At 37.1% G+C, this 27,711-nt stretch overlaps 1 long non-coding RNA gene across 1 annotated transcript in view; it reads right to left on the bottom strand.

Annotated features, from left to right (window-relative positions):
- LOC110834463 (uncharacterized) overlaps positions 1 to 26,462 on the bottom strand; it is a 32,015-nt gene extending 5,553 nt beyond the window's left edge. Inside the window, exon 1 of the long non-coding RNA XR_002544598.2 lies at positions 25,976 to 26,462. This is a non-coding gene — a long non-coding RNA (uncharacterized LOC110834463). The remainder of the gene's footprint in view (positions 1 to 25,975) is intronic.
- Positions 26,463 to 27,711: the final 1,249 nt, after the last annotated feature.

The following is a 27,711-nucleotide window of genomic DNA, read 5'->3' as shown; positions in this document are numbered from 1 at the left end:
ATACAAGCAATTATATTAGTACATACAAACGCGATACATTATTAACACATAGCTCTAACTCTGATTCAAGGTTCGTGAAATATAATTATTTATAAAATACATGCGAAGATAGAAGAGTTAGTTTAAGGATCCATCGACAAGGGTACTGGGAATTTAACACGTAGGCAGTGCAAGTTAATTAGTTACAAGGAGATCAGACCAATTTTCAAACTAAAGTGTTCATTTAGAAGTTTAAACTTTAATATCGTCTTTAACCAACAAGTTGTTTCATAGCAGAGAAATTCTGGATGATCCGAGTTCAGGAGCTTATCTTAAGAGTTCAAAATTAAAAGATGGGAGGGAGTGAGGTAGAAAACAGTTTAGGCAAAGACGTTTTAATTAAAAAAGTTCAACTTGACTCTAGTACAAAATAATTTTTATCGATTCTTCCTTCCCTGTTACTTGCAAGTTCGACATTCCAAAACAGAACCATCGATACTGCAGTATCAATTTAAGTTGTCAAACTGAATGGGACATTTTGGAATCACCTGAATAAGGTTGCAGGAACGACATCAGCCAGTAAACCCCAATATTTAGTATCTAATATTTCACTGAGAAGAAAGTTAATTAAAAGGATAAGAACCAAACGTCGAGCAAGGTAGCAAAAGGTATAAGGTTCTGGTTTGTTCTTTGGATGTCTCACGTTCGAACCTCTTCCTATCTGTCATGGATATCCTTAGATATTATAGTCTCTCTCATCAGTCTGTCTACAACAAACTTACTACAGCAACCATATTTATAATTATACTTATATTAATACCAGCAACACAAGTATTAATTGAATGTTACATACTTAAAAGGCCGCAGTATGTATCGGTCGTTTATCGATCGCCTTCTGATGCCATGTAAATAAAAAAGAACCAAAAATTAAGCTTTAGTCACTCAGTTCCATGTTTATTTTGTATTTGAGTCGATAAATGACCGAAACATCTAATGGCTGTGTAAGTACATAATATGCTAATAATACTGTTTTGTGTAAACGACGATATGTATTTTAATGTAAAATACACAACAGAATGTTTCATTTTAAGATTTTCCTTTTCCTTTGGCAGTAAATTTCAACAGTGTTCCGTATCAACTTATTTTCTCTAAATTCTATTTCTGATATGACCACTCGAAAAATTACCCATTCTTGCATCCCTGATTCGGAAGTATGTCGAAATCACGATATAAAGTTTAATTTTACTTTTCTTCAGGTATAAACTCGAAATATGAAAACGATATTACGAGTTCAGTTTCTTAAAACGCTGTTACTATAAAAGCAATCACTGACTTGTATTCTAGTCATTCCACGTTCGGATCTCGTAAGAGTCATCGGATGCACTTGCTGAGGTATACGTAGTTTTCCTCAGTCTTTCTAAGAAAATAACGCTTACTCTCCACTTCGTTTGAGCTGGTCGAATGCCACAGTCTTCTCAAATACTAGACGCTAAGGAATCCTTGCAGTTAAAATAGCGCCATCATATAATATATTATCTATTCATCTATTGGGTTGAATCATAAGAAACGGGCCAGTGTGTACGAACGGTGTGTTTTAGCCCATAAAACCCAATGGTAACTATATGTCCCACTCTTTTCAATAGCTAGCAACCCTTCATTTTGTATTTATGGGTTTCATATCGCAAAAAACGTTATTTCCTTACACAGCGTTAAAAAGCTGATTTTTGTAATGTTGGTGTTGGGTTTTCTTTGCGGTGCGAACTGAATTATTAAATATTTCTTAGACGAGCTTCAGTTGAATAATGTTACGCAGAAGAAAACAGAAAAAATTTCATTACTTCCGCTTTGGTCACAGAATATCGACAATTCACTCACATAACGTGTTATACCTCTTGAAAAAAGAAGACATAAACAGGAGGGGTAACATTAAAGCCACCATAAAACCCGCACTCACTTGTTACGCGTCGTAGAAACCACAAAACTAATAACAGGACACGAATACGTTCATACACATTTTCGTCGTTTTTCATAAAACATAACAAATGGAAACTTAGTTTCCTGCAGGGCCGAGAAAAGTATGCAAGACGCAGTATCTAAATTAAGTTACATTCGTGTATTATAAATTCCCGTATTTAAAGTTTTTAATATATGTCGGAGATAACTTTATGTTAAAATTAAAATCAACCATAACGCTGGAAAGGAAATAACTTTTCGTACTAAAGTAAAGACTTCTTAAACAAAATCACATACTTGTCTCGAACGTTCTTAACACGCATTCCCTACACAGGAATTTTATAGACTAAGTAGGATTTGAGGTTTTCACGGTGCTGCAACCCACAAGGCAGCTAACTTTATACTTTATGCTCAGTGCCAGTTTATAACATGTTCGTTACCGAGTACCGGGTCCAGACCTTGTACACGGTAATGAACATTTCGTGCATTTAGAGAATTTTTATGAACTATATACCCTGTTTTCAATCTAAAAACAAACCAGAAGAATCAAATAGAAGAACAAATCCAAAGTACAGGGTGCAAGTTGTGAACTTATTATTCATTCGATGCCTGGAGAAAATGAGGAAAACAAACTCCTCAATCAGAAAATTCGATAATTCAATTGACATTAGATTGCATCGTTCAATACTAAATCTTTATAACAATGAATTTTAGAATACACTGTGATTAATAATAGGCATTTTTTATAGTTATCTGACGAGAACAGTAAGATTTAAACCACAGAACGTACACATATTCCAGTTTTACCCTCAACGCTGCAGTACGTGTGACGGAAATCCTGAATGCATCTATGAATACATAATGCACGCTGAGGCTGGACCTCGCTGACTGCTATGCTAGACTCCATGAATTTGCAATATTAGCTCAGACTGACTGTTTCGAACTGTTGGCATCGGAACTCACACATTATTTCTTACAACAATGAATAAGTTCCTGTCCCTATACAAACAATGCAAACCATACGTATATACACAGAAGATGGCTGTCATCTGGAACGCTGTGCGTATAGTCTGCTTGATATTGATCGAGACGTTTCAGAGGCGCTTACTGCCTCCATCACAAATTTTGGTCGATTATTATTTTCAAACATATTCTGTGGTATACTTTATATGCTATATACCCCGGATAATGGGTAGTGCACAGCGTAATACCGGAAGGCCTATAAAGAATACCTGAACGCCTCAGGGTTTGGTAACTAACCCGTTCCATATTTACAAAGTGGGAGCAACAACATTTACGTGTTCGGTGCCATCGATTTTCATAAAAAGCGAAGAAACGCTGTAACATACAGAGTGTCATTCAATACTGCTGAAAATACGAAACACGAAGAGTTCAGTTGTGATTCAGAGATCGTCCGTCCCAAAAACTGTACCTAGACATGAAAAGACATATAAATGCGGGCATAAACCCAGCCCTGAACGTTATCGGAACCTGCGACTTCCATGTTTGAGGAAAGTAAAAAAAATGTGCGTCTTATGGACAATAAAATCGCTTAGAATATAAAGTTAATTGATTGAAGATAAATTGCTTTTATTCATGAAGAAAATAGATTAACAACAATACGACGCTGAAACCTCGCTTCCGCCGTGAGGTGACTATGGATATTAATGTTATAAATATTGCGGATTCAATGTGGAGGAGAACAAAATGTCTGTGACCTATTTTAAGTTTCGCTGTAAACATTTACCTGAAAAGACTGAAAACACTTTATTAACATAGGAACTGTGCTCCTTATGTGAAGGTAACTTATGCCGTAAATGTGGATCAATTATCGTAGTGAACCGCGAAATGTACAGCGTGATCCATAAAAAAAGCAACAGCTGCCTTGACGATGTTTTTATCCTAGGAAACGACGCATCGTAGTCATAGACAGACACCAAAGTTTCTGAGAAACCGGGCCTTACTCCTCAAAATGGAAACAGTTTATTTCTTCGAAAAGTTGGTATCTACATCCGATCTATTCGGCGTCATAACTCAGAAGAGTAACATCCTTATCCTCACCGCCATGAGGAAATTTGTTCTTACGTAACCTTATTTCCGCGCATTGAAGACTTAGTGTCACGTAATGATCGACATGTGGAAACAAGGTAGCGCCGAACCACTGCAACTTTCAAGTAATTAATCACTAACAGTAATGTTTACATTACAAACGGAATTTCGTTTAATTTGCCCTTTTTGGACGACTCTGTTAGGCTGAACATAATCCTGAGAAATTAGAACAGACATTACACAACAAAGCCAATATTGCCTGCGCTTTTCAAATAAAACAAATGATGAATCAAAAGTAGTATCACTTAACAGCCCTACCAGCGACGTAATTTCGGATGTACGCTGTTGGAGAGACTTCGTCATATTGACATTAGCAGACTCCAGGGGCAGTGCAGGGGATCTTGTACCAGAGTTTTACATCGTTCACCATTCGTTTATTTACTTTCGCATCGCTGACGGCAGGAAGCTTTAGTTGTAACTTCTCTGCACTGCGAAATCGTCGTCTTTTAAAGACCTATATATTACACATGCCCAAATGCGTATTTGGGATATAACGTGTTGTAAGGCGGCGTTGTTTGTAGGCCTAATGTGATAATTATTACTATGCATCAGTATTTGTTTCATATAACTTAGTAGTGGTTTTATAAGTTTGTATATTAATAAATATCAACGCTGTTAATAAAAAAGAATTTCTGTGAAGAACGTATGCCGACTATTTTGTCTTCAAATTCTGCAGATATATGATAAGACTAGAAGTAACTATGTGTAAATGAATAATTATATATTTCATTCTGACCATGAATTCTACCAATACATGTCTATCTATTTAAATTTTTCACATGTGTCCTCAACACTTTCATACAGTTATTACTTCTGATAAATAATAATTAAGGCAGTTGCAGATATGCTCATGATCTATCTCCTCACAAAATTTCACACGACTGTGTGACTGTGACTGGTTTATTAGTTATCACCATCAGACCAACAGCTAAGTAGCTGGCACACGATACATAAAAATCTGCCAAGGGAATCGTCCTAATTTCTCTTAGCATCGTCAAGAAAGGACTGTTTCTGTGTTACTGCAGTCACATTCAGTGCGTTCACTTACTCGCCGTGCCTACGCGGCAATTTCCCCGACACCTGTGTATGGCATGTAGGCTAATCATTGATCTGTAGGCTCACAGCACCGTTCAGCAGCACGGAAATAGACGAAGAATATGGAAATGCTGATGCACCAAAATCAATAAATAAGGAAGACGGATTCAAAACGAATTTCCAATCAACTTAACTTACAGCTCTCGATTCTATATTCAGATTCCATTGCAGATGTCATGAGATGAAGATCGAATATCCTTCAGTACGTGCTGCTATCTGCGTTCAAGTAGATATCCACCATTTTCCTCTACATAAGTTAGTTCGACGTGGAACAGCTTATAACTAACCCCATAGCGCAGAGTGCCTTATAAGAAGCTAATAGTCGTTCAGCTCGCGATTATGGAGGCAGCATCATCTCTGAAACGTCAGTAAACATCTATCGGACTAGACGGCGCAACAACCCAGAGGACAACTTTATACTCGCCACCGTGAGAACCTGAAATCTCACTATGTTGTCTCTGGTTGTGTTACCGTAACAGTATATAATCTTCCTATTTCAATATTATTGTAATCCTGCGAAAACATTAAATAATCCTAACCGACTGGTCTTCCTCGTTAATTTGTTTGGATTAGTGACGCTGCCGGTTAAAAGATAACGTTTATAAAATTTCGCGTCAGAAACCATTTATTTGTCATTAAAGAATTGAATGAGTTGTCTGTTATGCAAATTTATTAATAAAAACTGTTTATTTTGTAAATTAATCCACATATCAAATTATTTCCCTACGCAAAGGGTCAAGGGATATTGTAATAGCATAATATTTCCATACCATTGATATGATTTAAACATCTCAATGTAAACTATCACAAAATAAGATAAATAGATTTAATCTCTAAACACACAAGAGTCATTAATTTATTTGCGCTGGAAGAAAACATGTAGTACTATGTAAAGTCACTTGAATTAGTATTAGTTACGCGTACCTGCGACGGAAAATGGGAATGGCTTGTTACGTTGCTACCACTCATCTTGTTTCAATTAAATTCAATGTATTGGGTCGTTTACTAATCACGCATGATATTACGTAAATAAACCTCGATTTTATTGAACTTATCATGACACCAAACATGGAATAATAAACAAAATGGATTACGTGCGATTTTAGCTTTCAATACATGGAAAATTAAATAAGCAGAAATGCCTTCATAAACTAAATCCTACATGTAACATCAAATATCTCAAATTTGGAGAATTCCAACCTGTCAAATTTTGTCAACTCATACAATCTGCGTCGTTATTAAACAAATATAAACTCGATTAATTAAATGCAGTTAGACAAGGGTGGAACGTACATATTAAACATGTTATCCCGGCTAACACGTTGAAAACTATACCTTCTGTTTTACTTTTGGGGTTCAGTGGTATCGCACACACTATAACACAGCAGAACAGGTCAGATGAAATACATCGCTAACCAGCTCCAGTCAGCCAAGCATTGTTCGAGTAGTTAAGCTCGTCGCGAGCGTTAGCCTCAATTACCTGTGTTTTATAATTTATGTTCAGTATTTTGTAACTTGCACTTGTTAGACCAGAACATCAAGCACACGAAGCAATATCCAAAATGAATACAATTTATTTATTCTTAAATCTCCTGTATTGCGAGAAGTTTAAGATAATTTCAATAATGAAAGGGAAGAATTCTATTCTGCCAGTTTCATACTTGTTACTAGTGTTTTGTGTATTTCAATTTATAAATAATTTAAAATTGTTATTCCAATTACGAGTAAATCGCGATAACTTTAATTACGTAAGGCAACTGCAATTGTTTTAAATAATAGGTGAATTTAGAATGCCCAATAAAATATATGCAACTACGCTTTCAGACAACTCCTTCATTTCACGCTTCGATGATAAATCCCACGACTCATAATCGAATTTAAAATTTCCTCCGGGGCAAACGTTGAGTTTGACGGTCCTATTTTAGATAGCTGTTACCAGGAAATACATGTGTTAACTAAATTTCGATACCGATATTAAAATCTCGCTTTCTAATATCCAAAACAGTGAACTAGAGGAAAACATAATTAAAACAGAAAATGTATAATATTACGTTCCAGGAAATATTGTAATAATTCTATTTTAATTTACAAATTCACTATATAAATCAATCTTCTTCACTGTAGGTCGTTATTAATAAACTGTGTCAACTAAAACAACGGAAAACAGACATTCCCACTAGAAAATGCAATTCGAATACTGGCAATTAGACTTAAAAATTAAATTTTCACTCTTTCATATCTTGTAGTAGTTTACAAGGGCTAAAATTCTCATACCAACAAACTCTTTAGGGAATTTTATTTTTTGTGTAGCCTACAAGCTATTTATCTATATTTATCTACGCCAAACATAATTCAGTGATTTTCCAATAGAAGGGATTTCAGACTCAATGAAAGTTATAAAAATATAATTCCCATTAGCTTCCATTAGTTTTATTCTTTGCCACAGCGTCCATTTCCGCCCTGAGGTTCACGAAGTCTCACATCTAATTGCCACCGGACGGTCTTCCTGCAGGGGTTTACGCGAGCATAAATAATATAAATTTGAAGCTGAAATAAAAGGCGCCTTTACATTCCTAAGGATAGAGAAAATCGTGAAACCCAGTGTCACGATCAAGAAAGATCTTTATACGACTCTGCGATCGGTTGGATTCATCTAAAAGTAATACACATAAAAACATCGTTATCTGGAAGTGCCACTTTGTTTTAGTGTTTCATCTATCGCATCCGACAAATATTTACATTTTAAATATCTGATTACTTTTACGAAAATCGTCAGTGTTTCTGTGTGAGGATTTCGTTAAGAATTCCTTTGATTACTGCTGACAAGAGATTCCAGTCACTACACTTAACAAAGGGAGGCTATAAAAGGGAGTACTGACATAAATTAAAGAAATTCTGTACGCATCAGTGGAAAGTGCAATAGAACATTGTAGGGTACTGCGGATCGATATCGCGGGCCCCTGGCTGCCCGGGAGAGGGGACTCTCTCGTCTAACCCCATGCATGCAGCAGCCATCCTGGGACGCGCTGCCACGCCACGAAAATGCGGACCACATGTTGCGCTTAGCGCCAAGCTAATTAAAGAGGAATATTCTTTAAAGATTTCAAATTTATTCTGACTTTCGAGAAATTCTCTATATTTATGGTGTAAGTGAACTAGCCTGTGACTCTTATTCTGATGAAAAGTTTATAATGACGGAGAACTGGAAGTCTGCGGATCTCCGTAATGCGAATAAACACTCCGATTTTTCAAGACGCATGAAGGCGTCTAAACATGTTGGAGATACAATTTACAGCTGCAAACGAAAGTGGTTCGAATTTAAGACTTTTCAGAAGTCTCAATTGTGAAAAAAAGTTGTTGATCTTCTGACTGAGCTCAAGATTTTCTTCTCTGTGAATTTTACAATATAATAAATCAGGGAAAGACAATTTGCCAGGATTTGTGGACATCTGCACATCTAACATACGTCGAGATCTTTTAAGGATTTTAATATCTAAATTAAATTAACTTAATGGAGTAAAGGACTTCTTAAAATGCACAACTAGTAGAGAAACCTCGTCGTTTGTCCATGCAGAATTAATCTCAACACTTACATCTCGCCGCTTTAGAATGATAACACTTGAGAGCTTTATTCTGTTCCGCGGAGTTAAACGTAGATTGGAAAACCATTCAGGCTATCTCGATCTTTACAGAACTCATAATTTTGTTATTAGAATTTTGAAATTGCTTTGTTTTTACCACAATGAAGAAATACGCATTTTGTTAAAACGGAACGGAGGTAGCACCGAGGAAAACAAATGCATTCAATAATGACTGCCGTTAATTGATTTGGAAGCCATTTTAAATTCAAAGAACAGCACGTCTGATTAATAATTGATGATATTCTCTAAGTGCAACAAGACCGTTTATAAAGCAGACCAAATAATGACACAGCCCTAACGAAACAGAACAGGAGTCTGTCTTGAGAAGTTAGTAGTCGCTCTAGTAAACAGAAATGTTCACAACTTTTATGTAGCCCGAATATTCATCTCCGTGTTCAGAAAAGTTCAACACTGGGTCCTACCCTGTGCCAAATGAAACCCGTCTACATCATCAGATCCAAGTCGCTTAGGGTCAATTTTAATATTATCTTCAATAATGGAGCTATACACGTAGAGTGTTTTGGAACAATATGTGAGGCATTATCTCCCATCTGTTAGTCTTCGCCACAAAAATCTAACCTAATAAAAAGTCAAAACTGTAAAGTAGGATTTGAGGTTTTTATGGCGGTGAGTCTGAAGATATCTGTCTTCTGGGTTGTTGCGCCGTGTAGTCTGGTAGAACTTCACCAATGATTCAGAGCTCCTTTGTGCTTCCATCACCAGGGCGATCACCCCAATAAGCACTTCTGAAACGTCGGTAAATTTCTACTATACTACATGGCGCAACAACCCAGAATACAGCCATCTTCAAATCGCAGTCGTAAGAACTAGAAACCTCATTTAATATACGTCCTGCTTGGTTCTACTTGTCTCTCAAACGAATGGTGATTTTTTACATAATTAATAAAGTTTCCAAGTTGTGTAGTACTTTACTTTGGTGCAGGCATGGCCAAGTGACCCGATAAATAATAATATCTAACGCACTGATTCTATCATATATGGTTGCCTTCAAAGAAGGTGGCCTGAAAAGCTCCGGATTTTTTGTCTAACCAATGGGGAGACCAGTAATCCACTACCTGCTGTGGATAATGGAGGTAAAGACGAGGGAATCGCATAAAAGGAGCGTGAGGAAAGGATGAGTTGCAGAAATGAAATGGAAATTGGTCTTTGTAAGTTCTTCGTTCCACGTTTTATTTCCTTCTTTATATTGAATGAAAGGCATTACCAGATTCATAGAATGACTCGAGGAACAGACAGAATGAAGGAATTGGTATATATTGGTCCGCAGAGAGCAGGTAATTCAACTCAGAAGTCCAGTCCTTATGTCCTCTCCATAAAATGTCTATTTTGCGCCACCGAGTCAAGATTTCAGAACCTAAATTGTAACTAGACTTCCTTCTCACATTTTTTTAATAAATTCCCTGACAATTACTCTAAAATCTGCTGCTGAATATTTGTTGAGGAGCTAACATTCGTTAGGTTTGTGATGTATTATAAAAATAAAATACTTCTTGGGCAAATAACATCACCATCATTTAATTAAAAACACAACGTTTCTTCGTTTTCTTTTAGGTAAAATCTACTCCATTTAGCTAAACCAATAGTCCGGAATAAAGACTGGCTTTATCGATTGGGCACGATACAATAGGTTTTACTTGCAGACGAAAATAATTCTAATCTCAGAAACGTCGTGTTTTAATTAAACGAAAATTATGCATAATGTTCAAGTAGTTTGTTATTTCACAACAGAAAACTTTTTGCAGTGTATTTCATAAAACACACACCGTATCCAATACTGTTTTAAAATAAAAGTTGTATACATTAATTATACGTGTAATTTCTTCTACGCAACACTAGTTTGTATAAGGTTTGTTAAAACTGTGGAGTGACACTGAATATTTCTTTAGTTCTTACTAATGTCTCTCGGAAGTAACGGTTAATTATCCTGTGGGTATTCGTATGCTTAATTTAGACACTGAGAGAAAAACGGATGTAAATTACATGAAATTCAAAGAGACTTTTAGGGTTACATATTTTTGTAATGTGCAAGTCGATTCTATTTTAATACATTTTCTGGGGAAAACTGTAGCACATTCATGGTAATTTAGCGAAAATGACACTTCGGTCTTAAGTTTGTGAAATTTTTTTATGTAATCATATTTACGTCAGATTTTTCTGATAAATCAGTAAACCTGACTGGTGAGAACTCGAAAATTGTTTCTTCTTTCCTCAACTAATTGAAATTATACTCCTTTACCTTAAAATCAGCGAATTAATCATCCATAACGCTATTCTACTTTAGATAACCGATACATTTGAAAAACCGCCATTAAAGAATTCATGAATAGATCAATAATTACATTAAAAGTATATATCATAAGCAAAACGTAACCTAAATCCGAATAAACGTTAAGAAGTTCAGCTCTGCAGACGGAGACAGTGCGTTCCTCCAAATCGCTGGCATCTACAGTCGAGTTTACATGGCCCCAGACCCAGAAGAGTAACAGCGTCAATATCACCGCCATGAAAGCCTCGACTCTCGTAAGAAGTTGAAATTTTCAAGTGAAGACACAAAAATATTTTCTCCCCCCTCCAAGATAATTTTAACACTCATAAAAATCTTATTTTAAGTCAAAGCAGCCGGTGTATTTTGTGTTACATTTACCAAGATTTTAAAAACATGAGTTCAGACTGTGTGAAGTTCATACTTCGACACAAAGGCCAACAGACGCCATAGAATTATGCATCGTTTTCGTCATTATTTCCAAAGGGCAACTCAAATTACGCCGCCCCTGGCAACAGAGCTGCTGCCACAGCTCGCTCATTGGCTCGCAGTCGCGTCGTCGTCAGGTTAACTTGCAGACAGAAGCGATTTAGCGAGGAACTGAAGTAGGACGAAAAACAATGGAGTGCAACAGACATGTAATCAGCGAGGAAGGTCGAAGAATACTAAAGCAAAAGTGGAATAAAAATGAAAGGCAAAAGACTCCCAGGAAGGCCGAGAGGAAGACGGAACTATCGAATCACGCCGTAGTCCTTGATCAGTCTTGTAGTGAGAACGGGAGTGGACCTGATTCTAACATGACACTTTAAAATGCTTTACCTTGGATCATTCTTTTGAAATCTAGACAGCAACACGATATTACAAACTGAAAGATGAAGGTTTTTTTTTTACTCCTGTCCGAAAGAAAAAGTCTACTACGTGACCGGACATCGCAGTCACTATTCATGTTGGATATGTGCTTGTGAAAGGAAATTCCTGCACACCGAAGATGTAAAATTTGAGGTAATACCGAATGTCTCCGACGGCTTCGTTCGAGATTAAACCTCCCCTGTCTCCTCCTCTTCCCGACAGTTTTGATCGCCAGCAGCGTTCTTCATTAACGCCACTTAGTAAGTCGCTTTTCAAAGCTGTGGTCTTACAGACACGATATGAAAACATCACTCATGATAATGGCATAAAGGTTGGCAATCCGAGGTTACACACTACATTATAGTTTTTTTATATATTTAGTGTTAGATTCTTTTAAAGAATGTAAGATGATGAAATGGTCTTAGGGGCAACAAAATAAGAATTTCTGAGTTTATTTCTACATTAATATTATTTGTATTCGTTCTCTATACGAAGTGAATTGTAATCCGCTAATGGGAATTCCTCTCAACGGGTATAATTTTCTGAACTACAAGACGGGTTTTAATTAAACCCTGGATTACGAACGTACATTAACATTTATCGGATAGATTTTAACGGAAAAGTAAGGAAGCGATCGTGACCTAATTTGAAGTACTATCCTGGCATTTATCTGAAGGGACTGAGGAAAACCACAAAACCTGCCAAGATAGCCGGTCTCCGAGCCAAAATTGTAACCCTGGACCTCCCGAAAACAAACAGACAAAAACAATAGGACAAGGACTGGTGAAGACGTAGGGAATATTCCTTGAAGCAGAAGGCAAACCTTGTTAAACTACTTCTGTTTTGTTTAGTCCTGATGTTCAAAGCTGGGTCCCTTTATCTGTTTGTCCATTATGTGTCCCAGTTTTAGCTACTTTGTGTTTCACATCGAATGTTTTATGTTTTATGCATTGGTAACTGCAGACAGAGCACGGCTTCCTCTCTTGTGCCTGTACTTTGTCGATGGTTGCTTAGCAACATGTATCCTACCTCCTACTGCCGCTCTGCTTTGTCAATTTAAACTAGTTTTATCGCACATCCTGGTTCGCATCTTATCACAATCTACTTTGTCCTACACTGGCCGCTGTGATGGCTTTCTTCATACGCATTTGCAACTCCAGAAATCTTCAAAGGAAATTAAGTAAAAGAATTCCTCCGAGCATTGTATCAGAAGGAATAAATGTACTTACAATCTGCACTTTTGTACGCCAATTTTTTCTTAAATTTGAGTACAGGCATGCATATATTCAGTGTGCAGCTTAGACAGGACTTACTGTGTGTTGTGTCCTTTTGAAGTTGATTTTACATTGCGTACAAATATAGGACAGATGATCTTTCCAAAATTAAGAAAGCCCTCTGCTGTAGTAAGACCTTTACTTATAGGCTATTTTTGTTATAGTGTTCTAACAGTCACTAAAATTCCATATTTTATTCCGAATGACCCTTCCTTATAGACGTATTTACGTCAAAAAATACTGAAGTCTGTGACTAAGATTAAGAGGCTCGAATGAAAATTAATCTTTACAACAACAAATCTCGTAGGTAGAGACATTAAAGATTCATAATTAATATACGACCGTGTTTTACTTGCAGGTGTTCCGACATGACACACCTAGACCTGGCGCGGTTGCTTCATTCCTGATCACCCGTCGAGCACCTGCTGGCTACGTCGACAATGCCTGCGGTCACATCTATCCGTTACCATGACTACGCTACAAAAACCTAATCAATTTTTGCTGTGGTCTTCTGTTTTGTGACACCATGTAGTGTTGTAGACACTTACCAAAGTTTCGGAGGCACTTTGTGCCTCCATCTTCGTAACCATCTACAACACTACACAATATCCGTACCCTAAAGACACAAACATACCTCTTCACCACTACGACAACCACATATCCCAGAAAGTTAATCCACTTATTTCCTACATTCAGTTTCTGAACATTGATCCTAAATTATTCTACACATAATACGTTTACGTCCTGTGAGACGGAACCAACCACAAAACTATCAATTATAGGAGTAAATATAAAAGATATTTTGATTTTCTTCTGCATTCAGAATTGAAAGAGAACTTAAAATTTATCACAGTATCATCCGTTATAGAAAACTGAGATTATCTTAAACATTATCATTATTACGTAGGATTTGATATTTTCACTGCATTGAGTCTGAAGATAGCTGTCTTCTGAGTTGTTCCGTTTTAGAGGTCTTTGCTGCCTCCATCATCAGGGAGACCGTAAACAACTACCAGACCATACGGCGCAACAACTCAGAAGACAGCCATCTTCTTTTTCATTATTATCTTCACCAAGTCCAGAGTTTCGACCACTAGACTTTATCCGGTTACAAAAGTGATCAACAGGAGAGGCTAATCATGTCCCAGTTAGATATATCTCCCCATTTGGTTGATTTAAACAGAACAAGACATACCCAGAAGAAACGTCACTGCTTGAGAGTTGTGCTGTCTGCATACGTACCGTTAAATTAAATGACCTTTCTAATCAGTTTCGTTAACACCCGTGCTATTAATAACCGTGGCAGACAGAATGATTCAGAGCAAGATTATGATATAAATTTTCCAATCGGGAGATGGCTCAGGGTATCGGATGTACGTCCGCAAAATGATCACAAAATTGAAACACTCATTTAAGTTGAAACTTTCAGAACTAATTTAATTAATTTAACACAATAAACTGAAACACGGAGGATATATTGTTGTCCCACTAAGTTTATAAATAAACATATAATACTGTTTATCGTTGTTAATATTCCACTTACTAAAATGTCTGTCCTTCAATCCTTCAATTGGGTTTCAAATATCCCTTCTCGGTCCTTCAGATTCTGTAACACAGAAATCGTCACCCTGACCATTCATCAAGCTGGTCTCATTTCAAAACCGACACATTCAAACCATATTTGCGATGTCCAAAACTATGGAGATAAATGCTTTCTCGATTTCTCCCTGATTCCTCTGTAGACTAATCCACACGAATCTTCCTGCCTTCAAGTTCTTGTAAGCTCTACTTTAACGCTGCATAATCTCATTAGTTGTTACATGTTACACCGTCGCTACATCGAAAATTAACACAAACGTTTTCCTATTAGCTACAACATCAGTTATATCGTGGTTTTATTCATGCTGCCTTCAAATTGGTTCTAGGAGACTTCTCCCGCCTTCCTGAATCTCTGGAACTGTCTCACTTTTGAATTCTTAATCATTTCAAAAAGCGGTGACTATATTTTAAACAAACCTGACTCTATTTTACAACCCCAGAATTAAAGGACACTAAACCGAGGTTCTGAAATATAGTTACTTACTTACTTACTTTCCATTCGATTCAGGAAAGGAAGATGCATTTATCATGCCCTCGAAGAGCCTAATTAGTTTAAACCAAATTGAAACGAAGTTACAGGAAAGAAAAAAAAATGTATTGACTTCATAACACCAACCGTTCATGTACAACACAAACTGTAACGTCTATACTTCAAACAGTCACGTTTATTTATTTAAATAATTGAATGAAGCATCACTAAAACAACCTCAGTCATTACATGAAATGTGGATGGGTAACTAGTAGATAATTTAATTATCTGTAAACTAAAAAGACTGGATATCTTCGAATGTGAGGTCAGAATTGAGTGTCCTGTCGGGCATAATACCTAATTATAAAATAATAAGCGCACGTCACACACAAAACTCTGTAACATTAAAATGTCAGATGATGCACAGTCGTACACTATTACTCTGATTACAACCTTCCTGGCCAATGGTATTGACCTCTGTGGGTCACGCTATCTTTTCTGAACACTGAACAATGTTTAGGACACGGCGAAGACATGGTGTTTAGGTACGATTAATTGGAAGGGAAGGGTAAGGATATGTTAGTTGCTTATTTTAAGTCAGCGTAAGGCTTTGCCTTAAATGATTAAATAAACCTGTAGAAGATTCCATACAGAAATCAGAAGCATTTATATGAACACGTATAATCCATATTGATATATAAGATACAATGGGTCAGTATGTCAGTTAAGAAATAACATCTGCACTGAATATAATTTTTCTACCAGACAAATGTAATATTACCATCTACAGCAATTTTTATATAAATTGTGAAATCTTAGTGCCTTGCACTAAATCCTACCATCACTAAATTTACTTTTCTGTCTAAAACGTGCACTGTTTTCTGGTGACCCAGGTAATAGTTGATCCAAATCTGAGTATTTTGATAGGAAAATTTTGTACTCTTTCTGTAGACAGATCCAATTGCCTTGTAACAGTCTACAATTACTTGCTCCTAAATGCGATGAAATGAAACCACAGACTTTTCCCTCAATCAATCGCAATAAGCGTGTCAAAGAAAATGTTGCACAAAATTGCAGTAACAACTTTATTCAGCTAAGAAATGGAGAAAAAGTGGGCCAAAGATGTAAAAAGTGACAGAGAGACTGGAAATGAAATGAGGAGACACGACGACGACAGATCGTGTGGGACTGACATACAGCAGGTCGGAACCGACCTGACAACGGATAAAAGTGACGGCGCTAATGGATATCGATCCTGCAGAGTCGAAACCAGATAAACGTTAACGTACATCGCCATTAACAACAGCACAGCTGTACGCGGGACATTCAGATTACAGAACACAATGTGTAGTAAAATATCTGACAAGTCATCAACCGTCCACACAATTACATTGGTATATTGTTCATAAATTATCCGACGATTTGAAAGAAACTAAAGGAAAACATGCAAGAATTTCCACGACCACATGTGAAAAACTGTAATGTTGTGTGAGTTTCGTGGTACATGTTTTTATTATGTGTTATAAATAAATAATTACACGTTCTGCAAATGTCCATACAATTAGTGGACGCTTTGAAGCTAGTGTAATTATTTATTTATAACAGACATGAAAAACTTAGTATAACTATCGTGACCACATGCAAAAAAACGTGAATGCTGTGCGATTCTTATATAGTGCATAAGTTTTACATATGTGCTATAAATAAAAAAAATACATAAACATCAAATCGCTCGTTGGTAAACATCGACCAGACCACACAGCGCAACAACCCATAAGACAGAAATTTTCAATGCAATAGGACTTTGAATCATTATGGTGACGTTGGTCCTCTGAGTAATGATGTCGTTTGGAGTTTTCGGTAGATACCAAAGGAGAAATATACTGCCTCCATCTACAAGGTATTTTTTCTTAAAAGCAACTCCCATTTACAATGTTTCTGTTACAGTATTTCTGTCACGATATTAGTATTATTTGTCCACTTGTCTGTTACGTTTTCCATCACCTCTGATTATGGAGGCAGAAACAGTTTAAAAATCTTCAGCCCCACTCTACTGATCGCCCAACAAGATTTCATTGCATCATGACGTACAGCTTACTTACATTCAAATACATACAAGCGTGTGTGTGGCGGAGTCGGGGCAGAGGGAAACCAGGTCATTTGATGGATGGATGGATGATACGAGAACGAAGAATAATAAGATTTATTTCAGTTTGCGGTTAGTTACACTTTTGCTTACCACAGGGAAGACTGCTGGGCTATAATACAAAACTCTAGTTCAAAAGCCCTATTAAAGGAGTAATACCCCTACAGTTGGAAATCCTGTAACTCAGATCAGTCTCATTTTACTGTTTACTAAGTTATTATGAACATGCAGAGGCTGATAACCACACGAGATGCATGATATAACTCGTGTAGCTAGTTCCTGGAAAACAGAGGCAAAGCTTTTAGTTAGCATAACCCAGAAGTACGGTCGCGGTTAGTGGAAGCGAATTTCAAACGGTTCACCATAAATGACGCTCTGGAAATTCTGAACGACTTCTAAAATATGTATGGAGTGCGCTATTATCGAAAACGGTACAAACTGCAAACCGACTGTGAACGACCAGAGAAACAATAAAGACAGCAGAAATCGGACTTTTCACTTCATGAGACCAATGATTAGGGTAATTTCGCGAGAGATGCCCAGAGATGTTTAATAGCAGCATAAGACCATCACGTTCTCAGTGTATAATTTCTGATATTTGGACAGAATAATGTAATCTCCGTATAAAATACATGAAAGCATCACGTTCCTACAAAACGTTTGATATCCACCTGGAAGCCCATTTGGCGTCATAACCTAGAAGACCATCACTACATATTAACTAGAACTGTTAAGTTTATGGCCTTAAACGATGGTAATTGAAACAGTGAAATATCACACTCACCTATAAACAAATTGTGATGTACTTCTAATTATGTAAGACTTGAGGTTCTCACAGCGGTGAGTATGAAGATTTCCGTCTTCTGGGTTGTTGCGCTGTGTAGTCTGGTCGATGTTAACCAACGTTTAGAGGTCATACTGCCTCCGTCATCAGATCGCCCTGATGACGGAGGCAGTATGACCTCTGAAACGTTGGTTAACATCGACCAGACTACACAGCGCAACAACCCAGAAATCTTCATACTTCTAATTAATTGCTATGATACTATACCAGCAATCAATCACAATTCCACAAACAACAGACTTCTTTTTGCAACCATATTCACCCTCTACAATTTAAAAAAAAGTAGTTTGTTCTTTCCATTTTACTTCATATTAATTCACCGTTAAACATTTTGTTGAGCACTGCAATCATCCTCCAGTATACTCATACCAGCTCTTGATCCCATGGGGCCGATTTTAATTCCATTTATTAACCATAATTAAACAGAGGGTTCTGTAGTACATTACGGGTTGAGGGAGAGGTAACACACCGTGCAAGTTCTCATTTTACTATGCTCCATCCGGAATAACACCAACTTCTTGTGCCAGCACCAGTAGCGTTCCCATGGCAACTCACCACTCTGACACTTTATGTACGTACTAAAGCGCATTATGACCGACTTCTTGACACTTGGTATACGCGCTGAGTAGTTCAATTCCGTTTGGCATTATTTATGTGATAAATAAGGACGATGTGCTCTCAAAAACAAATTAGAGGGAAATACAAAAAGACAAAAATGACAGTGATGATCATAATACAGTAACAATTATTACGAATAAAGATAACTGTCTTCTGGGATGTCGCGCAGTGTAGTTTGGAAGAATTTCACCGATATTTCAGAGATGTTTACACCCTCCATCATCACAGCGATGCATGATGATCGCCTTGGCGATGGAGGCAGCAAGCACCTTGAAACGCCGGTCAATTTCTTCTGTTAAGAATTTGTTTGAAGAAGACATTAAGAATTAGCCAAGTTTAGGGGTAATTTGTCACTGTACTTTGCAGTTTTGCGCTATAGCAAAAGTGAGTTTTAATTGAATACAAAATATAACACGCTATTATTACAAGGCGAACACGACCCAAATAGAGAAATCAACTTTTGTAACATTAAAATCTCACGTAAAGACAAAACTAGTAAGTGATTAAGCCGTGCACTTCCCATTGAAACTTTAAAGTAAATTTTAATTTAGTCCACTTGGAATCTAAACTGTGACACAGTCTACCCCACTTTGTAATAATTGTTTCTATTTATAAGAACAAACATTACATAGGAAAGCCTTTCATGTAAAATCATAGTATAAAATATGAACACTCAAAACTTCAAAGCTGCCACTTAGCTTTTTACTTTCAACCACTATCAAGAGCGAGTTGCAACGCAGTCTGAAGTGAACTACTTGTGCAGGTCGATAAAATGAGAAACAAAAGAGATAAATTGTATAACCAAGCCAGATAGAGAACTTAAATTAATCTGAGGCCAGGGAACTTGCTCCAAGCCAATAATTTGACAAAAATTATTTTTTTTTGCACGGAAGAATTGCGCGAACCGTGAATACACATAAAATTCATTGTCAGTAATAAATCATCCTTATTCTGTTAGAAACTCTGTATCTGTGCAGTTCACTTCATACTTCAACCTGAATTCTATATACATTTCTGGTTTCTCTGTGTAACGTTCTTGGTTTTCGTATTTTGTTTCATTTTCTTGATTTTAGTTTTTATTTATTTAATTTGGTTTCCATTTTCAGACAAGGAACGGTTACTTTGGTCAATATGTGTTTTCGTGTGTATAATGTTCACGTCCACCAATTCGCCCCGTGTTGCGGCCCCTGCATTGTAAACCCCGGCACCAACCTTCTCCATGAAACACCCCGCACACTTGTCACCCTTTGAACACAGTCCTTCCAGACAGACGCGCCTAGAATTAGCTAAACGTGTACTCTCCTCATTTACATACTTCGAATATTGCTTCTAACCAATTGTTAACCTATGAAGTCGCTCTTATTCGAGCAGAGATTGCATCGATTCAAGCCAAAACCGTACGTTTCATACAACAGTTTTAATGTATTTCCATTATAAAACGAATATGGTTGATATTTTTCACTAAAATAACAGGTTATAATCTAGCCTTTGTTTAAAAAACAATGATAATACCAATCTAAACAATAGATTGCTGAACAAAGTACTGGGTTCTACAAACTCTATACTGAAAACCATGACGTCATACCATTCGTGAATTACAGTAAATCAGATAAACAAGGAAATATTTCCACGTGATTTTATTTGGACTGAAATCAGAACGTAATTGCCGAGTGGTTAGCATTCCCTCTTCGTATACAGAAGGACCGAAGTTCAAATATTTGGCCGGAGACGGCTGCCTTGCATCTAAGCTTACTACTATCGTCATGTAGGTCACATTTTCGTCATATTTTTAGAAACAAACTCACAGATAAGTCACGTACGATACTTAATTATGTGAATTAAAGCGACTGATCATGGGACACTCTTGTGTAAAAACACCTGGTTCCACTAAAAGAAGGATGGATGTGTTAAGTGGAGAGGATAAATGCCCGGAACAAGAGCAGGTGACATGGGAACATGTAGGCTGTATAAACGTCAGGGATTTTGCCTTGTTTTACTCTACCACGTCGTCTTTAACGGCGCTTCGCAATGAATAAACGCTCAAAAGTAGGTGATCTACGTTGGTTCACTGAAAACTCCAACTAAACTTCATCGGAAACATCTCGCTCGGTAAGGATTAGCTGACAAATTCACAGGCTTTCTTACGTTGCCTTCTACTGCGTAAAGCCCAGGCTCAGACTTAAGGGAAGAATAGTTCCCCTTTGCTTGTCACATTTTGGTAGCGACGATTAATTATACAGCGACTGGTGGTAAGCGGCTGTTGCCTGCAAGTAGTAAATTAAACTGCTACAAGACATTGCCGAAGCTCCAGGGGAACATGACCATCACAAAGTGGCAAAAACAGTGTACTACAACTCAAAACACCAAAATATTAAATTTTATAAGCGTTAAGAGAGCCGTAAATAGACTCTGTTCACATGTTTATGTCATAATTACTGTCTCACTGTCGACATGAGACAAAAGTATTCGCACACTGACGAAGAAACTCCAAATATTAAGAACCATGAATCAGGGCTAAATATCTACCATGGACGTAGAAATTTTCCCTTATTCTTAGAAAAGGAGTTCCATAAATCCGTAAGGGTAAAAGTGACGCAAGAACGAAGACCTAAGAAGTGTTATACTAAAAACTAGCGATTTCCCATACAAATCAATGTTTGGCCTTTGAAAAAGGAAAAGGCCATTTTTGATGTTGGCTATATTCGACCAAATCCTAACCTCAGACTGCCTGCAAAACTATGTCACAATTTAATAATGATATATTTATTCATAAAGTTGTTCCTATGTATATATTTGAAACTAATTAGACTAGAAACCTTTAAAAGCAATATGCTACGAACAGACTTAGTTCCTTTGATGTAGGGGCCAGAACCTTTGAGACTTCTGTTTCTATGTTTGCAGATCGCTTTGAAACACAAATTCTAAGCCCCTGATTCAAAAGTACCTCGATAACTCTAGGCCCGTATTCCTTCTCTTGTAATTATAACATGAAAACTTCTTCTTTTTGGTGATATTTATGACTAAAAATGAGGTAGTATGCATATAAGTAAAGAAAAACAGTGTAGATTATGGAAGATTATTTGAAAGCTAAGGTACGTCTACACTTTCGACCTGCTTCGTATTTTAGAGGGTTCGGGTTCAAATCCCTGCCAGAATAACGGTTATCCTAATGCGACTCGTGGTTTTCCTCAGTCCCTCCAGGAAACTTCCGGGATGGTACCTCAAATTAGGCCACGAACGCTTCCTTCCACATCCTTTCCGATTCATTATTCACTACCATCCTCTGAATCGACGCTATACAATCTCTGCTACTGAAAAGGCTTCGTTAAATAAACTATAAATACATAAATATTCACTTCCGATTCTAATTCTGATTTTTACAAAGCACAAGTATATTATTTTGTCTTATCACAAGTAAACCTGATTTTTCCATACTCCAGACATTATTTTTGTCCTTGTTTTAATATTTACTGCAGGCTTTAAGATCCCTGAACGAAGCACTCTGCAAGTGAAAATATTGTTTATGTTGTCGCTTCATATCACGCATGTGCGTATATCTCGTGCGAACCTTTGAACCTCTGTGCACTTCTATGTTTTCCTTTCAGAAATTTAACACGAACGCATAAAACAACAGCTCCATCAGAAATGCCACTGTTCGACGCTAGGCTAGCATTACCCAGTATTCTCCCCTCTCAGCAGCCGCAATTTGCTTTGTCGTTTAGTTTCTGAAGCATCATCCCCTTCCACTGCACGAAAATCAGTACAGGCTTGTAATCACTTGTTCCAAAACTTCAGACTACTAAATTAAATATAACCTGTCAAATACACTGTAATACTTTTATCAAACAACGAAGACTCTATTTGCCTAATTCAGGCACGTGCTTTTGCAACCATTAAGACCAGATTCTTGTGTGAAGAAATTGACCGATATCGACGTTCCAAAAAATACTTCCTCTTACGAAACAATGAGGTACAGAATTTCGCAAATAACGCAATTAAAAAATTATGAGTTTTCATTTTCCTATTCTCGGATCAAGCCCCAATACCTATTCACTTTTGTCAATCAGCCGAAAAACATATTATATATATATATATATATATATATATATATATATATATATAAAACTTGAACTCGGTACGTTTAAATGTTCAATTTGTATGCATAAAGACCTTAAAAACTGCATGTTTTCAGAGACCTGCGGCCTGAGTGATCTACGAGTATTATTGTTTCTGCCACTTAAATCGTTCGTCGGCAGCATGTTTGTAACACTGAACGTAGAATTTCTTTCTACAATCTGCATATTCTCGTTTCTCTTCCTTTTCATCTATCATTTTCCTACCTACCACCCTGTTCATCACTGTAAGAAGCCATGTGTTGAAACTGCAAACGACAAATGGAGAGAGGCGAATTAAATTACGAAAATACAGTGTATGTTCTCAGTTAGTTCATGTACTACAATATTAAATATTATACAAATTAGTAACTCCAAAATATGCCATAATACAAAATCTCTTGTCGTCAAACATATCTGTAATTGTCTCATTAATAACAACAATTTCATACATAATATGTACCAATTTTTAGACATAATATAGTTTATTGTAAAATGAAATAAAATAAATGTAACATATTATAAAATAAAATGCGGTCGTGACCTAATTCAAGGTACTATGCCGGCATTTGCCTGGAGGGACAGAGGAAAATCACCGAATAAAAATCAGGAGTGCTAACCACTAGATCACGAAGTTACTTGTTTCATGTTCAAATAAATCAGCTACTGTTTACAATCTACATAAAAATTGGAATGTATCTATAAATTTTTGAATCCCCCCCCCCAATACGTAAATCAAAGTTCATGGAATTCAATTAAGCAGTTCTCGAGTTCTTACATGCGTGCAGACAGACGGTCAGATCATTTGTAATAGGCGCTACGCGTAAATTCGAACATGCCTAAAAGTACGAAGTTTCATTTGCCTCCAACAGAACAAAACTGAATACCCAAGTGTTTCCAGAGCTGAAAGGGAGGAACAGCATGTCAACTTTAAAGAATAACATTCACTTTATTATCAATATTAACGTGTAATTGCACTGCAGTAACGATGTGAAACCGGCTCTCCAGGATACGAGGTGTTTAACGCTTCACCTGACTGCCATGTTGACCGCAAGTCGACAATCCATCCACTTGTGGCACGAACACCAATGGCGTCTCCAATATTATGCTAAATTACCATGATGCCGAGGTTCGTATTGGAAATAGTTCAGGTTAAGATTGTCGGCCAGTAATGGTCCACTATAATGCAAAAGCTGAGCGCTTTCCTAAATCTAAACCTATCTGTTATTTCATATCGAGCAGAACCTTCCTCCATAACTGTGGTTAACTAGCTGTCCTGCGTATTTGGTCTGTGCTGTACCAATATCGGCTCTGCAAACGCATGTCCGTTTTTGTTACAAAAAAGTGATAGTGGAACCACGGTTCCGGAGAATTTGACGTAAATACGTCTAAACGGAAAGGAAGTTTATATATTGGCTTTATTCTAAATATTTCCTTTATACATGCTCTAAAATTGAGTAAAGTTTGATTAAGACTTTGCTTATTTAACTTGAATTAGTTACGCTTAAAATGGGTCTGTGGTAGCTGAATGTAATGTAAAGTAATGTAATGTAAGGTAAGGTAAGGTAAGGTAAGGTAAGGTAAGGTAAGGTAAGGTAATGTAATGTAATGTTTTATAGGTAACAACAATGCCGAGTAAACAATTGACGTTTCCTGGTAACCAGGTTACACTTTTTCGTTTCCCTTTTTCGTTCTCCTTTTTTTTTGCCGAATGACCCTTCAATATAGACGTATTTACGTCAAAAAATGTTTTCCCAGAAGTTAACAGAACAAGACATCTCTCTTCTCGTGGTTTGATTCACGCTAATTAAAGCCGAATTTCGGGCAGGCAATGACGTATGAAGCACATACGTATATTCTAAACTCTAGGTTCTCCTGTCAATTAACTTGCTATTTAGTCTAGCCGACAAACCAGGACTGTGGAGTCGGAGTCGGTAAAAATGTACTGACTCCGACTCCGATCTCGATATAAAATCTTAAGAACGATTTCTATAGCGTGTGAACCGCCGGTGGACTCACGCTTAGGGAGATTCAAGGACGCGTTGAGCCACGTGGTGTGGGAATAATGCTGTGTAACTCTGGCTCCGGTACCTTAAGAATACAGACTGTCTACAAATCAACCGATTTCTGTAATAAAAATTAGACGTATACTTAAATATAGGTTATAAGTCTAAAAAGAAGGCTGATGATTTACTTAGTGGTGATGAAATCTCTTATGGTGCCATTTACCATTTTAGTAGGTTTACCCTTATTAATACAATTATGAGCCTTTATGAAGGAGTCTGGGTCGGAGTCGGAGATTTTAGTACGGACTCCACAGTCCTGCTACAAACAATACTAATATCAAATGCAGAGCCATCTTTGTATGTCACCTAGGCGAATGACTAAAAGATCCTGGAAAAAGTTGCAAAAATTTCCCCGAAACGTCGGTAATATTTACCATTTCGACATAGTGCACTACAGAGAAGCATCTACAATTAGTACGGATTGCCCTAAATTTCTTAACTTAGCATGGTGTATCTTTTGTAGCTTATGCACACTTAACATAACATAAACCATGAACATTTCTTTCAACAAAGTTAAAACCAGATAATTTTGGTTTCATAGTTGTATGTAGTTATCAGAGCTTCGCAGAGAAATATAACTTCAATCTTCAGGGCTGAAGACCACTTGTAAAATTGCACGACGTCACAAAGCACAAGACCATAACTGTCATCGTCAATGTTATGTGAATCCCAAATCTCTAAAATTAACACCCATACCTCAAGCCCGTGTAACGAAACAACAGTGAATATTACGGCGTTCTAAATGCAACACAAACATTACCGGGTCGGTATCCTGAAACTATTTTGCAGAAGGAAATGTGCTAAATAACTAAACAGTAATTCAGATACGAAGCACGTAGTTTAGAAAACACGTGCTGGTTAAATGAGTAGTCAAGCACTGTAAACGACAAGCTATGTTCCATGATAATCCAGTGTTATTATTCCTATTAAGACTTACCACATAACACCCATAATCCGCTTCTACTTGGCGTAGTTTCCATAGTGATCCATCATCAGACGAAACGTTAGTTTACACTAGTAACCAGCACAGTTAACTGTTGTATTGTAATTTGAGTATTGTCATGTGCATGGCACCTGTGGCATGCCACACACGATACTGTTAGCTCGTCACCACACTTATTTGTGCTCTGTTAAATTATGCGTAAAATGCTGAATATAACTAGATTTAATTACCGCCAGAATCCGCTTATTATTTATATTATATAATTTAATAGCGCGAAAAATGAATGGCCAACATAACCAATAATATTGCTAGTCACAAAATCAAACACGATGTTATTATACCGAGCTGTATATTACATCACCGCACTTTTTTAAGGGTTTGAAATTATTAACACACTTTTCTGATTACAGTTTTAACTGCTACAATTCTTAGAAATAGATAATGAATAGAATTCATTCACCAACGAATATCAATTTGTCGTTCATTTCAACGCGCGAGCGACATCTGTTTTATTGTTAATACCAACGTCCTCGACTGATGGCAGCACTTATCGCAAACACCGAAGTATGTTGAATTGGTCAAGACCTTTTCAGTAAAATGCCTGCTACTATCACAACAGAGTTAAAATACAAAGGAATATAGTCTCACACTCTGTGCCAGTATTCATCACCACCATGACAATAACAATAAAAATAATAATCATCCTTAACGTTTACGGGTTCTTGGTTTAGAAAGATGGACGGATGATTAGCCCACATCGAGACATCTCTGCGTTCACAGAACAGCAAAACACAGGGACAAGGAAAAACATCCATGTCTGGTGTGGAATTCGAAACCACGTTCACAGTATCCATGCGATCAAGACTCACGCTCTACAATGACACATTAGACTAAAATGCAAGGACTCTGAAAGTGCATTAATTAAATACGACATCCCTTAAATTTAAAGTGTTATGGTTTATTAAATGCAAATTCAATGCTCTAAATTATCTTATGTCCCGCGCCGTAGCCGCGCGGTTTGAGGCACAATGCTTTGGACCGGTGATGCGGAATACGCGTTGGTTCGAGTCTCGGGGAAAGAAACTTCTCATGAGATTTTCAACCGGTGTACGGGACCAGTGCCAACTCAGCATCGTGAGGAAATTGGAGAGCTACAATGAGTAGCGTAATCTGGTCATGAAAACTACAAGTAGCAATGGCTGACCACACGTCACTCTATATCTGGTTGGATGATCATTCACCTCTGCTTAGGCATGTGAACGTGAGGCCAGCAGTGAAGCTAGTCGACTTTGGCTCTCGGAGGGGTGTTACGCTACGGATTATTATTACAAATTCTCTTATTACGCCACTAACTTCGTAAATTTGTTTCGTGAGTTGAAACTGGGACGTCTTATTATATCATGCCGCACGAACACCAACTGAAGATTTACATGTTTATGAGGGAAATTTAATTGTGTACGAGTATGTCGCTTCGAATATTCAGATCTGAGGATGTCACAGATTCAACTACACTCTCATATTCTGTTAACTTTGGGATTTTTCTAAACTCTATTTGTGAGTACATTTCAAGGTAACGCTTCTCATAACAGAACAGATATTACGACGCAAATTATAATATAAGAATGGAACGAAAACTCTATATTCGGGGGGGGGGGGGGCAATGAATTCGAGATAAACTTCGTGACTTTTTACAGGTTAATACTGTTAAGACAGTAAAATTAAGAGTTGCA

This window comes from Zootermopsis nevadensis, unplaced genomic scaffold (assembly GCF_977971745.1).
Source record: "Zootermopsis nevadensis isolate Lab colony 2312 unplaced genomic scaffold, Znev_1.0 Znev_ptg000017l, whole genome shotgun sequence".
Taxonomy (NCBI): domain Eukaryota; kingdom Metazoa; phylum Arthropoda; class Insecta; order Blattodea; family Termopsidae; genus Zootermopsis; species Zootermopsis nevadensis.
The sequence above is the reverse complement of the archived record's forward strand: the minus strand, read 5'-3'. Positions and strand labels throughout refer to the sequence as shown.